General features: G+C 45.6%; 1 long non-coding RNA gene across 1 annotated transcript; it reads right to left on the bottom strand.

Moving 5' to 3' along the window:
- Window positions 1–13,535: 13,535 nt before the first annotated feature.
- Window positions 13,536–16,120, bottom strand: LOC307145525. The gene is made up of 3 exons (XR_013818966.1): window positions 15,834–16,120; window positions 15,662–15,751; window positions 13,536–15,572 (listed from the first exon to the last, which is right to left on the bottom strand). It is a non-coding gene; the product is annotated as an uncharacterized lncRNA (long non-coding RNA).
- Window positions 16,121–16,624: the final 504 nt, after the last annotated feature.

Genomic DNA, 16,624 nt, shown 5'->3' with positions numbered 1-16,624 from the left:
CCGATCCCAGACTGCAACGCAACTTGTCGTTCGGCGAATTCGTCAACGCGTTCAAGATCTACAGAGAAATATTATGTCAAGCTTTTCCCGACCGCAGGGAAGAATTAGATCTCTACCTGGCTATGCTGGCAGATTTTAATAAGAGATATGGAGGCACGCTCTTCTACGAATATCATAAATCTTTTGCGGCAAAATCCGCTTCTTTCACTACTCTGTTCAATACTAGGCTGGACTGGTCTGTCACTGACTCCGAACTTTTGGTTCGTCATTTCGGTGGTCAACAAGCTCTGGTTTGTGTTGTGTGCAGCTCGCACAGGCACTCAGCCGCTTTTTGGCCCAAAGGACTCGCAACACGGGAATCATGGTGCCGCTGTCCATGGCGCTGATCCTGCACACACCCCATTTGATGTAAAAGGCAGACCTATAATCGCTTTCAATGGCACTCCTCCATGTAATAACTTTAACGAATCTGTTTGTAATTATGCTAAGTGTAAGTTTTCGCATATTTGCAGCTTCTGCAGAGACCTGCACCCAAAATCTGTCTGCCCCAGACGCTTCAGACCAGTGTCCAGAGGAAGAGCGGCGCCTCAGAAAAAATTCTAAACGGTCACCCCTCTACTCCTATCAACATAGCTACACTCTCCAGCTACCTTTCCTCCCACCCTGATTCTTCTTTTGTCGACTACTTAATTACTGGGCTCTCTCAAGGATTTCGGGTCGTAGTTTGTTCCCTCCTCTCCACCCCTTACACAGCTAAAAATCTACAGTCTGCTCTAGCTGAACCTGACACAGTCTCAAGTCTTCTAGATAAGGAGTTAAATAAAGCTTATATAATTGGCCCTTTTAGTTCATCTCCTTTTTCCTTGTATCAAATTAATTCCATAAGCATCACTACACGCAAATATTCAGGAAAAAAGCGTCTGATCTTCGATATGTCTTCTCCCCATTGTAATAGCCTCGCAAGCGTCAACGAATGCATTCCTTCAGAGCCTTTTTCACTGTACTACGCTTCGGTAGACGACGCTATCCATCTAATTAAGATAGTGTTGTGGCAAATTCTAAGTCCTCAAATCGGGTCTCGAAGAAATCTCTCAAGAGTCGAAGTTCCAGGTCTCAGAAGTAACTTTATTGACAAGCAGCAAAGTGAGATGCCAGCTGGCCATCTGATCTGCAATGGTCAGAACCTCAGGTCTTATACCTTTTCTTATCACTAGGTAGCCAATCAGCTATCAAGATCTCGCTACCATTAGCATCATCTTTCCCGGAGACATTATTCTATTGGTGGAAAAATCTTTGGCCATACCCATTTTTAAAGAATATCTTTGGTCACATGATTCAATGCACCTGCAGTGTTGTAATACCATCCATCATTTTTAATTAACGTTTTTAGTACCATCTTATCAGCTACCTATACACATCTTCTCTCTGAGCTTGTTAGGTACTCTTTCATCCTCACAGACCACTTGACCTAATTTAACCTGATGTATCCTGATTTAACCTGGGTTCTGACTGAGACACAGAAATACAGACTTTTACATGAGGCAAAGGAAAATCTCCAACACATCCCCCCTTTGGGACTTATTCTAGTCCCACCTTCATGTTTGTGTCACGATGTGACAAAAAGCATATGGAACTTATTCCCGCTGAAGTAGTGTTTCCGGTGGGACACTTGTGAGTGAAACACCGTCCCCAGGCCTGTGTGTGCGTCTGTCGCCATGACAACCCCAACAGATTGGCAACAGGTGTGGGGAATTTACTCGGAGAGTTTGGAAGAAGCCCCGTCAGCATTTGAGAGGATAAAAAGCAGGAGAGAGCGGCGGTTGGGGTTGGTCTTTTCTCCCCCGTGAGAAGTTGTTTTATTGGGCGGTTGCAGTTATTTGAGTACTGGTGAATGAAGAGGAGAGTGTTGGCTTGATGAGAGACTTGAGGACAACAGAGGGAGAGTGAAATGCCCCGTTTGCATTGGAGAAGAGCTAAGTAACTGAGAACTGAGTCTCGTAATTGCATGTATTTGACACTGAATTGGATGTGGCTGGGAGTGTTTGGATCACGTTTATAAATATCACTGAATGGATTGTATTGATTCATTACCGATCTCTTATCTCTCCCTCCATTAAAAATGGTGATGTGAACTCTGCCTGTGTATGTGAAGAAAAATATCCCAAAGCATCCTCAGCAGTATTGATGATCACGCCCCCCCCAATCCCCCCCACCCCCCCACCCCCCACCCCCGCACAGAGACCCAAGGGTGAGTGCTGGCTTTAAATTGCACTTTGTGAAGTGAGTTTGCAGTGCCTAAGATTGACGTTTCCCCCACATTATATGCTTGAAGTGGAATTGCTGTGTGTGTGGAAGATACATTCCCTTTGCCGTGCACTCTCCCTGTGCTATGCTGGTCTACTGTTAATAGTGAGAGTTCTGTGACATTGATCTGTTTTAACTGGGATTTGAATTAACCCCTCTGTTTGCGCTAATAGGAGAGGAGATGCCCTGTTGCAATGTTCACTGTCTGTCTCAGTAAAAGCCTCGTGCAGCCTGTTGATTTCGAGTCTGCTGTATCCTTGTAGCCCATCTGTGTTGGGAGAAGTGACTGTTCCTCCGTCACGAAAGTAAGGCTGGCACGCTCTGTCTGAAATATCCATTCTGTCTGTCTCAGTAGAAGCCCCGTTCAGCCCGTCGACTTCGAGTCTGCTGTATTCCTGCAACTCAGCTGTATTGTGAGAAGTGTTCACTTCCTTGTACGCATGTGAACTGTATACTTTGTTTGAAGCATCCATTCTGTCTGTTTCAGTAGAAGCCCTGTGCAGCCTGTCGACTTCGAGTCTGCTGTATCCTTGTAGCCCACCTGTGCTGGGAGAAGTGATTGTCCCTCTGTCACGAACGTAAGGCTGGCACGCTCTGTCTGAAATATCCATTCTGTCTGTCTCAGTAGAAGCCCCGTTCAGCCCGTCGACTTCGAGTCTGCTGTATTCCTGCAACTCATCTGTATTGTGAGAAGTGTTCGCTCCTTCCAACGCATGTGAACTGTATGCTTTGTCTGAAGTATTCATTCTGTCTGTCTCAGTAGAAGCCCTGTGCAGCCTGTTGACTTCGAGTCTGCTGTATCCTTGTAGCCCACCTGTGCTGGGAGAAGTGACTGTCCCTCTGCCACGAACGTAAGGCTGGCACGCTCTGTCTGAAATATCCACTTCGTCTATGTCAGAAGAAGCCCTGTTCAGCCCGTCGACTTTGAGTCTGCTGTATTCCTGCAGTTACAGGAACTCCTGTATGTATGTATCCCCCTACCTAGTTACTTACCGGCTCGCCGTGAACCTGCTGAAGGCCCTGCTCTGGTGTTGTAAAGGAAGTAGAAGAGCCTGATCACATCTTACCCAAGGAAGACTCCCCTAGCCACCCCACCATAAGACCGTGTACCTGCCGTATACGTACCTGACTGATATCCATCTGCTCCAGATTCCGTACCTGTGAAGGAAGGAAGGTTGGAATACTTACTTACCCAAGGAAGACTCCCCAGCCACCCCACCATAAGACCGTGTACCTGCCGTATACGTACTTGACTGATACCCATCTGCCCCAAATCCCGCACCTGTGAAAGAAGGAAGGAAGGTTGGAATTATTTACTTACCAGAGGAAATTTATCGGACCGCTCACTTGCCAACTGCATCTCCACCTTAAGGCCGTGCACCTGCCGTATACGTACCTGACTGATATCCACTCGCCCCAAAACTTCGCATCTGTGAAAGAAGGGAGGAAGGTTGGAGGTACCTACTTACCAGAGACTTATCGGACCGCTCACTTGCTAACTGCATCCCCACCTGTGAAAAACCTACCTGACCTGCCCACCTGTTCGCCGCCCATCCACTGCAGGGTCCGCACTGAGGAAGAGGGCGGGAGAGACCCCGGCTGCTGCACCGTTTACCTCCGATCCCTGAGGGCAACAAGGAAGAAGATTTTAGATTAGGATTCCCAATTTGCTTTTACTTCAAAATAAAACTTGTTGATTTTATTCTCTGTCTCCGACTCTTTCCTCTGACACGCTCCTCGAGGTGGTCCTGGTTCAGGGGTGGGCGCAGTCTGGCTTGGCCCATCCCAACCTGTGACAGATTTTTGGCGTAGTCGGCAGGGTCTACCTCGAGTTGAGCGACCAGAGGTTGAGATGGCAGAAGAGGAAGAGCCCGGGGCACGGCAACCTGTCATGCCGATCTTTATGGGGGCCCCGTGGGCTCCGAAGTATGGAGGCCCGGGATCTGAAATGAGCTTGTCGATGTGGAAGATCCAGGTGGAGTACTTGGCAGGGCTCCAAGGTCTGAGTGCCCCGCAGAAGGTTCAGTTTGTTTTAAACTTAGAAAAGTTAGGTTAAAACAGAAGGCCTGGCCTGAGGGTGCGGGACGCCGGGCTCAGACTCGGATTGTGCGGGGCCTGCTGGGACAGAGGGAGATACTCCATCTGAGGGAAGGTGTGCTCTGTAGGGCCCTCCAGGACCCAGGTTGGGGCGACGAGGTCTGTCAAATCGTGGACCCTGAAGGGCGTTGTCAGGCTTTATTGGAGGCATATCACACTAGGATGGGACATCAGGGGCAGGAGAGGACATTGGCACTGGTGAGGCGACACTTCTACTGGCCCGGGATGGAGGGTACCACGAGGACTTACCTTCAGAGGTGCCCACGCTGCACGTTGTTTAAGACCAGGAAGGAGGCACGGGCACCGCTGGTTCCGATTCAGGCCAAGGCACCGCTACATATGGTGGCCATGGATTATCTGACTTTGGGACGGCCAGTGGATCGGATCCAGAACATCCTCGTGGTAATCGATCTGTTTACCAAGTATGCTTGGGCCATCCCAACTGTGGACCAAACCGCCATCACGACTGCCAACGCCCTCTGGAGGTATGTGATCCAACCATTCGGATGCCCTGAAATTTTTCACTCAGACCAAGGAACTAACTTTGAGTCCAGGGTGATCCATGAGCTGTGCCAACTGTACGGATGCAAGAAGACCCATACGACTCCCTATCACCCCCAAGGGATTTAATCAGACCCTGCTGAGTTTATTAGGAACCTTAGAGGAGGAACAGCAAGGTCATTGGGTCGACAGGCTCCCGGCGATGGTGCAGGCCTACAACAACAGTGTGCACAGTACCACCGGTTACGCCCCCACTTACCTGATGTTCGGCAGACATGTGAGACTTCCGATGGATATGCTTCTGGGGACCACTGCAGGGGAAGAGGGAAGTAGCTTGACAGACTGGGTGACGGGACACCACCAACGCCTCCAGTCGGCGTACGAACGAGTCTCTGACCAGATTAATCGAGCAGCGTCAAAGAACAAGAGGTTGTATGACCGGACGGCTCGAGAGGCACCGCTATTGCCAGGGGAGAGGGTGCTGGTGCGGGACAATCGCCGACAAGGGAAGGGGAAGTTGAGTGACCGGTGGGAAGCTCAGCCGTTTGTCGTTCAGCGACAGCCACACCCAGACCAACCCGTATATGCATTACGGCCAGAAGGAAGGGCAGGCCCCGAACGGGTGTTACACCGCAATTTGATCCGCCCTTGCCCAAACTATCCAAAATGTGTTGTAGAGAATCCACCGGTCGAGACGTCCGGGATGCCCCCGCTGGTAGGATGGGCGGTGATTCCAAGAGGCCTAGGCCTAGGGCCACGACCTGAAGCACCCATTTCCCCACCTCGACGGTCCCAGCGAGAGAATCGAGGTCAGCCTCCAGCCAGGTATGGAGACTGGGTGTCTGGAGACCGTTCTCGGGACTAGAACGGTTTGGCGGGGGGGTATGTCACGATGTGACAAAAAGCATATGGAACTTATTCCCACTGAAGCAGTGTTTCCGGTGGGACACTTGTGAGTGAAACACCGTCCCCAGGCCTGTGTGTGCGTCTGTCGCCATGACAACCCCAACAGATTGGCAACAGGTGTGGGGAATTTACTCAGAGAGTTTGGAAGAAGCCCCGTCAGCATTTGAGAGGATAAAAAGCAGGAGAGAGCGGCGGTTGGGGTTGGTCTTTTCTCCCCCGTGAGAAGTTGTTTTATTGGGCGGTTGCAGTTATTTGAGTACTGGTGAATGAAGAGGAGAGTGTTGGCTTGATGAGAGACTTGAGGACAACAGAGGGAGAGTGAAATGCCCCGTTTGCATTGGAGAAGAGCTAAGTAACTGAGAACTGAGTCTCGTAATTGCATGTATTTGACACTGAATTGGATGTGGCTGGGAGTGTTTGGATCACGTTTATAAATATCACTGAATGGATTGTATTGATTCATTACCGATCTCTTATCTCTCCCTCCATTAAAAATGGTGATGTGAACTCTGCCTGTGTATGTGAAGAAAAATATCCCAAAGCATCCTCAGCAGTATTGATGTATTCCTGCAACTCAGCTGTATTGTGAGAAGTGTTCACTTCCTTCTACGCATGTGAACTGTATACTTTGTTTGAAGCATCCATTCTGTCTGTTTCAGTAGAAGCCCTGTGCAGCCTGTCGACTTCGAGTCTGCTGTATCCTTGTAGCCCACCTGTGCTGGGAGAAGTGATTGTCCCTCTGTTACGAACGTAAGGCTGGCACGCTCTGTCTGAAATATCCATTCTGTCTGTCTCAGTAGAAGCCCCGTTCAGCCCGTCGACTTCGAGTCTGCTGTATTCCTGCAAGGAAGGAAGGTTGGAATTATTTACTTACCAGAGGAAATTTATCGGACCGCTCACTTGCCAACTGCATCTCCACCTTAAGGCCGTGCAACTGCCGTATACGTACCTGACTGATATCCACTCGCCCCAAAACTTCGCATCTGTGAAAGAAGGGAGGAAGGTTGGAGGTACCTACTTACCAGAAGAGACTTATCGGACCGCTCACTTGCTAACTGCATCCCCACCTGTGAAAAACCTACCTGACCTGCCCACCTGTTCGCCGCCCATCCACTGCAGGGTCCGCACTGAGGAAGAGGGCGGGAGAGACCCCGGCTGCTGCACCGTTTACCTCCGATCCCGGAGGGCAACAAGGAAGAAGATTTTAGATTAGGATTCCCAATTTGCTTTTACTTCAAAATAAAACTTGTTGATTTTATTCTCTGTCTCCGACTCTTTCCTCTGACACGCTCCTCGAGGTGGTCCTGGTTCAGGGGTGGGCGCAGTCTGGCTTGGCCCATCCCGACCTGTGACATTTGTCCCAGAATGTGTCTTCATGCGCAAGCCTCCTTCCGTTATCTATCAATCATGGCCAAAAATAGACCATCCGTCTTTCTTATCAATAGGCTTTTGTCACAAAGGTACACTCTGGAGGAATAGTGAGACCAAACATTTCCGCCCCCCTTTGACTAGAGCGGAGTAAAAGATCTCACCTTCCTTTTCTATTATCATTCTTGAGGGAGAGATGAACATCTGTTATCCAGTTCTAATCAACATTTCTTAGTGTATAGACTTGAGGGTAGAATTGTCCCACGGTTCCAGAGGAACTGCACAGGCGCTTCCGGTGGCCTGGAGTGCTATCTGGGTTGCTCCATCGTAGCCAGAGGTGCCCTGGTCCTGCCTAGGGCGCTATCTGGTGTTGGAGCAGACAGCGGGTTTTTAAACCACCAGTTAAGTCTGCCCTTGCTGGTCCGGCAATCGGTGACCGCGCTTGTAATTAATTCCTCTTTTGCCTCTTGAAAACTTGCATGTACTTCACACTCATTTCATAGAAAACTTTCCAATATTAAAAATAACTCTTTTATAGTGAGTAAAGTGATTAACAAGTGATAAAAAGTAATAAAAAAATTCTTATCTTTTCCCTTTATATCTGGTCGCATTACCTCATACCACGGGCAATGACCTGCTTCAAACCTTGTATCGTCCCCTCTCATTCACATATTCATATGTTGTGAACAATTAGTGTGATAATATAAAATATACTCAGTAGGATTATATGTAGGAATATTTGTAGGAATATATGTAAGACTATATGTAAGAATATACTCTGGAAGGAGCCCTTGTTCCAAAAAAAAAAAAATAATAAAGAAAATAAAAAACCCCTCTGACTAACTCCCTACTCTACCCATGTTCTAATGATCTATCTAATTTTACCCCAAAAATAAAATACACAGTGGGGCTACCTCCCTCTCTATCAAAAACAGTGTCAAATTGTGAAAATCAATAATCAGAAAATAAAAGTAACAAGGCACTCTCTTCTTTACTCCTTCATCAGCACTGCTCACAGGAAGTCATCCAACTCGTCCAGTCCTGGCTCAATAGGGTACACTCCTGAGTTTGTGCACCCGATGTCAATTCCCGAACGTTTGACTGACACATTAATCATCTGTTTGGCAGCTGCGTTGGCTAGCATAGATCTGAGGAAAGGCACAACAGAACAGCAAAAGAAAAAGCAACAACAGCAAAATAACAGCTACTGTGGCTGTTATTATTCCTATTTTAGGAAGTCATTTATGCTATGATCCAAATATATAACTAGTTCCCAATATGCTCTTTTCCGTGACTTCAGTGACCCTTATTATTCAGTTTCTTCCATGCCTCAGTGAATGGTTCATCAGGAGCTGTATTATTTGGAACATAAGTAAAACAGTTAGCTTCAAATATTATACAACGCATTCTTTCTCCGCGAATAACCAATTTAATGCTGGTCTGTTTTGCCATATCATGTCGCTTATGAGTTCCCAACTGTTCTCCCAAGGCTCTCAATGTGCCTTCAGTGTGTTAATGAACTTCTGTTGATTGCAATAAATGTAATTCATCCATTCTTCATTTTATCAAGTTATGCATACAAATATACTCAAAGCCTGATTTACTTCATGCTTAAAGCTATGCTTAAACTCAATTGGTATTCCCCATGGTTGATCAAGCAAATCTATACACACCTTTTCTGACATTGTTTTGAACACAAATATTGCATTTGGCTATCTATCAATCTTCTATCAAAATCATCTATCATCAACTGCTTTTTTTTTTTCCTTTTTCTTCTGAACTCACTTCCCCCCTTTGTGCGATGGTCAAAACCACACACATCTGAAATTAAAATATTAAAAAGGGTTGCTAGTGTAATTATTTGTCTTTTAATACCTCATTTGTCCAATAGTCTGAAGTTGAGGGTTTTGCTTATGCCTTCTTGACTAATGATATACATTCATTAGTATCATTATAGAAGTATAATGATATACTTCCCTCCACCAGGAAGTTTTGCCGTGACAAAGCATCAGCATTGCGGTTACTCTTACCTGATCTATATTTGAGCTCAAAGTCAAAAACTGCCAGCTGAGCAGCCCAGCGCTGTTCCATGGCCCCTAACTTGGCAGAGGTCAGGTAGCTGGCGTCCACCTCCAAGATAAATGGAAGTGAAAAATCAGCATAGGCAAGGACTGGTGCTGTGGTAAGTTTCCTTTTTAACTCCTCAAAGCTACCCTGACACTCTGCAGACCAGGCATTATCAATACGCTTTGGCTGTCTTGAGTGCTTGGGATTCGCCAGCTCCGCCACCAACTGATGTAGGGGGGCAGCTAGCCTAGCGAATCCCTCCACAAAACGTCGGTAATAGCTGGCAAACCCTAAAAATGACCGCAACTCTGTCACATTGGTTGGGAGCGGCCACTGTGAAACTGCTGCAATCTTACCTGGGTCTGTGGAGACCCCCTCCGACGAAATGACATGACCCAGGTACTGCACTTCTTGTTTAAAGAACGCACACTTAGATAACTTAGCCTTTAACCCTCTGAGGTCTGAGCTGTTTTCTGGGTCCTGGAGGTGTTCTGACATGCTCTGACATTTGTGCTTATTTCTGTTACTTGTGACATTTTCATGGCTAAAGTCTAATTACACTGTATTCAGCACAAACTCTGCTACAATAATATATCAGCAGCATGTATGTAAAAGTTTGTAGTTTTGAGATAATGACATTTATGCGTGGTTTGTGAAAATACAAAAACAAATTCTCACTGAAATAAGGTCATGAAACCCATACTGATTATTTCTTCACAAGACTTTTGAAAATTGTATGACGTAGCCTAGAATATTTGCTCCAAAACTATGTGAAAATCACCCTGACTGCTCATTCAGATAAGACAATATATTGATTTAAAAATGTTACGACGTGTTTTGTGTGAAAAAGCTTTATGCGGGAGCTCATTAATATGTAAGCTTTTGACACCTGAGAAAGACAAAGAACCTCCCCTAACGGCCCTATTAGGAGCTATCAGGCCCCTATCATTCTGAGCAACCTTGCACAAAGAATGAGGAGATTTAAAAAAGAATGGCTTTTAGATTTTTTAGATTTTTTTGGATTTATTTACAACGCAACATAATCCAAAGATACAAAACAAATGACAAAAAAGCACTCATTGAAAACAATTATCCAAAGACAGAGACCTTTGTGCCATTCCTAAAAACATTGTACATACCTTTCATTTCCAAGGTTTTGGATTTTCACTTTACCATGTTCATGTACAAACTCATGTGAATGTTGAAGTTAGCAGGAGTGGCATCTGGGCCCTGAAAAAAAAAAAAAAAAAGTGAACAAACTGATATCAAGAGAAACTATAGGCCTGCACGATTTTGGGAATAAATTTGAGATTTTTCTGGTTAAAATTGCTTTTTAAAATTCACAGAATACACACATACACACACACATAAATGTTTCCAACAATATATAATATAATGAACTCCAGGTTTGTTGTGCCTTGTAGGCATAGGCTATGCACAGTGCTGCATAAAATAATAATAACAATAACCATATCAGCCTATAAATCTTCCAAAATATTTCAGTAACAACTAAGCTAGAGAAAAATATATTGATTATCATGTTACTTCTAATGTTTTCATTCGTTATGATGATATGAAATGAGATAATAGTAAAAACATGAAGCCGTTTGGTGCTTTTCAAACGCGATCGCGATCCAAATATGATACATTCAAACGCGCTCGCGCTCAAATATAAAACATTATGGTTAACTTACCATATACATATCTACATTTGAGCAGATATCCACAAACACAGTAACAGTAAACACGGGTCTAAATATTATAATATTCACCATATATCTAGCAACAGTTCAACTGCAATGTGAAATTTATGCAACAATAACAAACTAATATGTAAGAATTTCTTACCTTACATCTTTCTTGTCTTCAAATCGCGTTCTTCTTCTTCTGAGGTAATTCCAATGTAAGCTCACGGCGCGTCTTTCAAACTTGACGAAAAGCAGAGACTTGTGAAGTGTTTTGGTGTTTTGTTTTTGAGGTAATGAGCGCGTTCGCGTTCCATGTGGAGATTTGCATGTGAATATCTTTTGCGCGAGTGGGCGTGTTCAAATTAAAAAATAATTAGGAAGCGTTTGAGAAGCTGGACATCTTGTTGGTTTTATACAAATTACTTAAACAGAGAATATTTGTTTTCAGTTTGAATCCGATCATTTAAAAGTGCACACTTAAATGTTTATAAAGGTATATGGCTCATAAATGTGTGACAAGTATTCACTGAGTTTTGTTTCAGTTTATAGACGTGCTCAAGAAAAAAAAGTTCACCGCGACGGAGAGGCAGAACGCACACCCTGTTTATTTTCTTTATTTTACAAAAGCACAATGTTTTGATTTGATTGTAAGTGGACACCTACAAAAGTAAAAATATCACAGATTATTTTTTTATATTTCTTTTTTCTGTATGACCATAAATGACGGAGAAATTTAAGTTTATAGTGCTACAATGTGAAGAAAATACGGCAAAACGCGCCGGCGCGTTTGCCGACCTCAGAGGGTTAAACCCTCCTTGTGTAGCCGGCTTAGCACTACCTCCATCCGATTCAGATGTTGATTAACTGAAGAGGAAAACACGACAATGTCATCAAGGTAGAGGAGCAGAGACTGGCACTGTTGGTTCCCGAACATCCGTTCCATCAATCTTTGGAAGGTGCCGGGGGCATTGCACAGCCCGAATGGCATCCTGTTCCATTCTAAAAGGCCAAACGGAGTGCAAAAGGCCGTCTTAGCTCGGTCCGCCTCTGTAACAGGAACCTGATTGTACCCGCTGGCAAGGTCCATGGTGGAAAACCAACGTGCTCCCACCAGCGAGTCCAGTGTTTCCTCAATACGGGGTAGAGGAAAGGCATCCTTCCTGGTCTTAGAATTTAAATTACGGTAGTCTACGCACATGCGCAGACTACCGTCCTTCTTCTTGACCAGGACGATGGGTGAAGCATAAGGGCTGCAGCTTTCTCTAATTACCTGGGCCTCAAGCAGTTGGTTAATGTGCGCCTTCACAACCTCGTACTCAGAGGGAGGGATACGCCTGTACCGCTGCCACACAGGGACATCATCCAGCAGAGGGATATCATGAGAAATGAGATTGGAGCATCCCAGATCTCCCTCATGCATGGAAAACACAGTTGAATACTTTTCAAGAAGCGCCCTTACCTTACCTTGTTCTTCCACTGACAGGACGGATAAATCAATCGACTCAATCTGTTCTAATATAGTGGGAGAAACCAGCACCGCTTGTGTACACACTCTAGCCGAAACCACTTGAAACTCAGTGACCTCTGGAGGTAAGCTAACCACATAAACCTGGTTGACAGTACCTATGACCGTGCTAGCATATAATAGTACATCTACCGTGCCAACATTAACCACGGGCACATAAGCTGTACCACGTTCCACTGGCACTAAGGAAGGAGATGCCAACAAACCTGCTGGAAGACCAGCCTCTGGTGGCTCAAACAGCACTGTACCACTCGAGTACTATGCAGAGCAGGTCACAGCAACCAATTTCATGGTGCCGCCTGGGATGCGACACGCCCGACGTCCACGCACTCTAACTCGCCCCCCCTGATCCAAGACTGACTGAGAGTCAATGTGACAGCAATGTTGTAAGGCCTGGAAAACAGAACTAGGGGCCTGAGACACGACAGGTAAATCGAAAAGGCTCATGCCATGCTGGCCAAAGAGTTCCTGGTAGCAGCGGCTCAGGACATTCATTCCCAGAACCCCAGGAACCTGAGCACACAAACCACCAGGAGGATCCTTGACCACCAGCACCCCACAACCTAAGACCACTCGCCCGCAAAGCTCAACATCTAGTTCTAGATAGCCGATGTACGGAATTGAGAGGCCATTTGCGGCCCGGAGCTGTAGCCAATGGCATGACCGAAGCTGTTCCTGACCCCAAGATTCAAAATTTGTCAAGAAGCAACTCTCTGTAATGGTGGACACCATAGAACCGGTGTCCACCAGGCAAGGTACCTTGACCCCACCCATACCCACGACGAGTTGAGGACAAGTTGACATAAAACGAGACATAAAATCTGAACCAATCAGAAAACCCGAGCCTGTCTTTTCCCCAACCAAGCTGTGGCCCTGCAGCTCAGCGGGAACTAGTTTCCCGACGCCTGTCTAGATGGTGACTGTGCACTCCTCGTTAAAGAGGATACTGCGAGTGCTGGTGGAAAACGAGAAGGTCGCCGCTCCCCATCACAATCTCCGGCATAATGACCAGGTTGTTGACACCTTCTACAAATAATCTGATTAGGCCGGGATGATCGCATTCGGGGTTGGGGATTTTGAATTTGAGCTATGCTTTGGGTCAATTGATTCAATTGTTGTTGCTGTGTTTTCAGCATTTCTCGTAATTCGCTCAATTCAGATGTAGTTGAAACGGCATTACTACTTGTGTGCGAATGTCCCTGTACTACATACTGAATGCCATAAGCAGAAGGAACAGACTGGCTTCGACCATGTGTACCCCGGGCACTCCCTCCCGTTCCCAGCGAATAGCTTCACTGCGAACATCCAACAATGTAGCAGTAGGCTGGCGACGGACTAGCTGTTTTAACTCACGTCGGAGGGCACCATCATTAACATATTCCACGAATTGATCGCGCAGCAAAGTTTCCGCATTAGGCATGCCATAAGGTGATTGAGATTTTACCTTTTCCAGAAGACCCATCAGAACCAGGGAGAACTCCAATAAGCTCTCCCCATCCTGTTGTTTCCTGGAAAAAAATTACTCTTGAAGAGCAACATATGATTTCGTACAGCCATACAGGTTACGCAAGGCCTGAAAATTTTTCTCTGGATCCTCCCTCTCGTCCCTTGACCGATAGCGAATCTCTTCCCTTGCTTCTCCCTCCAAATGATCAACCAAAAAATATGCCCGATCAATATTAGAAAGGTGGTGAAGCCGCATGCAAGCCTGGGCCTCCTCCACCCACTCATCGAAAAAAATGCCAGACCTACCATTAAATTTTGGACACTTTCTGTCACGAGGGACAAAAACAAATCGCTCTGTTGCACTAGAACCAGTGGGCGGGGGAGGGTCCACAGCAGCAGATAGAGGGGCGCTAGATAAACCAGGCTGTGCAGCTGGCGTCTGCTCCTGTCGCAATCTTTCATTATCTGCCTTTAATTGGAGTACTAATTCCTTTAACTCACGTAGTTCATCCTCCATGACTATCAAGCACGCACAGCACTTACCAATACAGATACGAAACTCACCGGTCCGTTTTACAGACCCCCGAACGAAACTGCCGCTGTCTGGTTTCTGCAAAAAGAAAAACAAAAGAAAAACCAAATATCCAAAAATACCAATACCAACAAAAACAATACCCACGTCTTCGCCCTACACACTAGAGATCCTGCCCTACTACGCCAGTTTGCGACGGAGCAATACCAGGTTTCAGACACAAGGGGTTTCGACTACGCCACCCATGGGAATTTCACCCCGGGAAATATGAATGATACCTAAAAATTTAGGTCACACAGGTTCGACTCTCGTAAGGAAGTGGGCGGAAACGTGGGTATCATGAAGAAATACAAAACTTTATTAATACAAAATCCTATTTAAAAAAAGAGTGTGAGATTCACATTAAAATAATCTCCGTTGCACCAGGATGTGTCTGATGACTCGTTAGTGCATGGCTGACATCGACTTCAAGACAAACAAAAACAACAAGTGACATACAACAATTCACATCACTATTAATTACACAACTGAAAAGAAAAGAAATACAACCTTACAGGGCCGGGGTTCACCACACGGAGAAGGGGTCGCAAAGCTAGTAAATCAAAAGCACACTTGCACACACACACCACCGTGCACTCAGCTTACGCAACCACAACACTTCAAAAGTGTGGCACCGCCCGTAGGAGGAGCACCACCACCACCACCACCACCACAAGAGACCCGTCACCCGTGGGAACCTGGCGACTGAAAGAAAGAAAAACAAACAACTTCAGAACAGTTACAATAAATCACAAATTGATTATATCACTGATCACAAAAACAGGGCGAAAATAAAGTCATATCAAGTCACAAACAATATACAGATGTTGGTACGATAGAAAAAGAGAAAAAAAAACAAAACAAGTTAACTTAATTCAGACCAGCTTAAAAGAAGCAACCACGGGGTTACTTTCTCCTTATTTCACAAAGTAGTGAACGTCGACTCCAAAGTACACTAAACTATAATTTAAAGAAACCAGACAGCGACAATCCTCCTGATTAATTGGACGATACGGCGCTCTCGCAGTATGGCAACGGAGAAGCAACCGGGACGGCAACTATAGCAGAAACAAATCGCTCACGAGCGGGAGAGAGAATCCTGAGACAAATCCACACAGAAAAACAATTACCAAATGCATACATCACCTGCTAAAATTCTCAGCATTTAACTATGTGCATAACACTAACCGAAAAAGTGGAGATGAGCTCTATTATCCCTTTACAGGCACAGATATACGATATTCATATAACTGCCGTTCAGCTGAGATACAGGGAACACTGCACACAACGCGAAACATCAACTAATCCCCAAACCCCACCAAGCTAACCAATCTGCTTTCATAAAACAGTCCGCACATACCTGAGAGGTTAGTAGTCTTAGCATCCACTTAACACAAGCCGAGGGAACCAGGGAGGAGAAAAGACAGGCTAGAATGGCCATGAATCATTACTGTCATGCACACAGCAAACAACAAAACTTGCTACATGCTAATGAAACATACCGGTGTCCACTGTCAACAACGGAAAGAGAGGAGGAGCCGGACGTGACACATCCCAGGCCATAACCAACCAGCTCTTAAATAGTGGATCCTCCCTGCTGATTGGTACTCACAACCGTCAATCACCACCACTCGTCCTATTCATTCGGTTACACAAACACTTCCCCTCCTATTTTTAATGCATTTTTAATGCTTACAGCTGGCCTAATGTCTATTGAAAGAAAGCAAATAGAGAGTGTCAGCTTCACAGAATATAGAGAACTGCTGTTGGACCAGTGAATAATCAAAATACAATTAATATGGCCAATCAATGAAATCTGAAGCGGTCTCTGTAGTGATCATTGAAAACGCATCACCTGTGCCCACTAAGTAAAGGATGAAGCCCTTCTGCTTGGAACAGCGATCATTTGAACTGGTTGGGCTGCTGTCTGAGTGTTTCCCTCCTCATCCGATGCATTTGATCTTTCAGTCTTTGTTGGCATTCAAGGGTCTGGTGTCATGTTGAGACATAGTGGTTTGACTCTGGATGCTGTTGTCTCTCTGCCTCTCCTCAGTCTGGCTTTTGGCCAAGCCACGGAGGAGGCAATTTTGCATGATGGCAGGATGTTTTTCTTGGTTGTTTCTGCATCAACACAGTCTTTGTCCATACCAG

This window comes from Squalius cephalus, assembly GCF_949319135.1.
Source record: "Squalius cephalus genome assembly, chromosome: 18".
NCBI classification, from domain to species: domain Eukaryota; kingdom Metazoa; phylum Chordata; class Actinopteri; order Cypriniformes; family Leuciscidae; genus Squalius; species Squalius cephalus.
The sequence above is the reverse complement of the archived record's forward strand: the minus strand, read 5'-3'. Positions and strand labels throughout refer to the sequence as shown.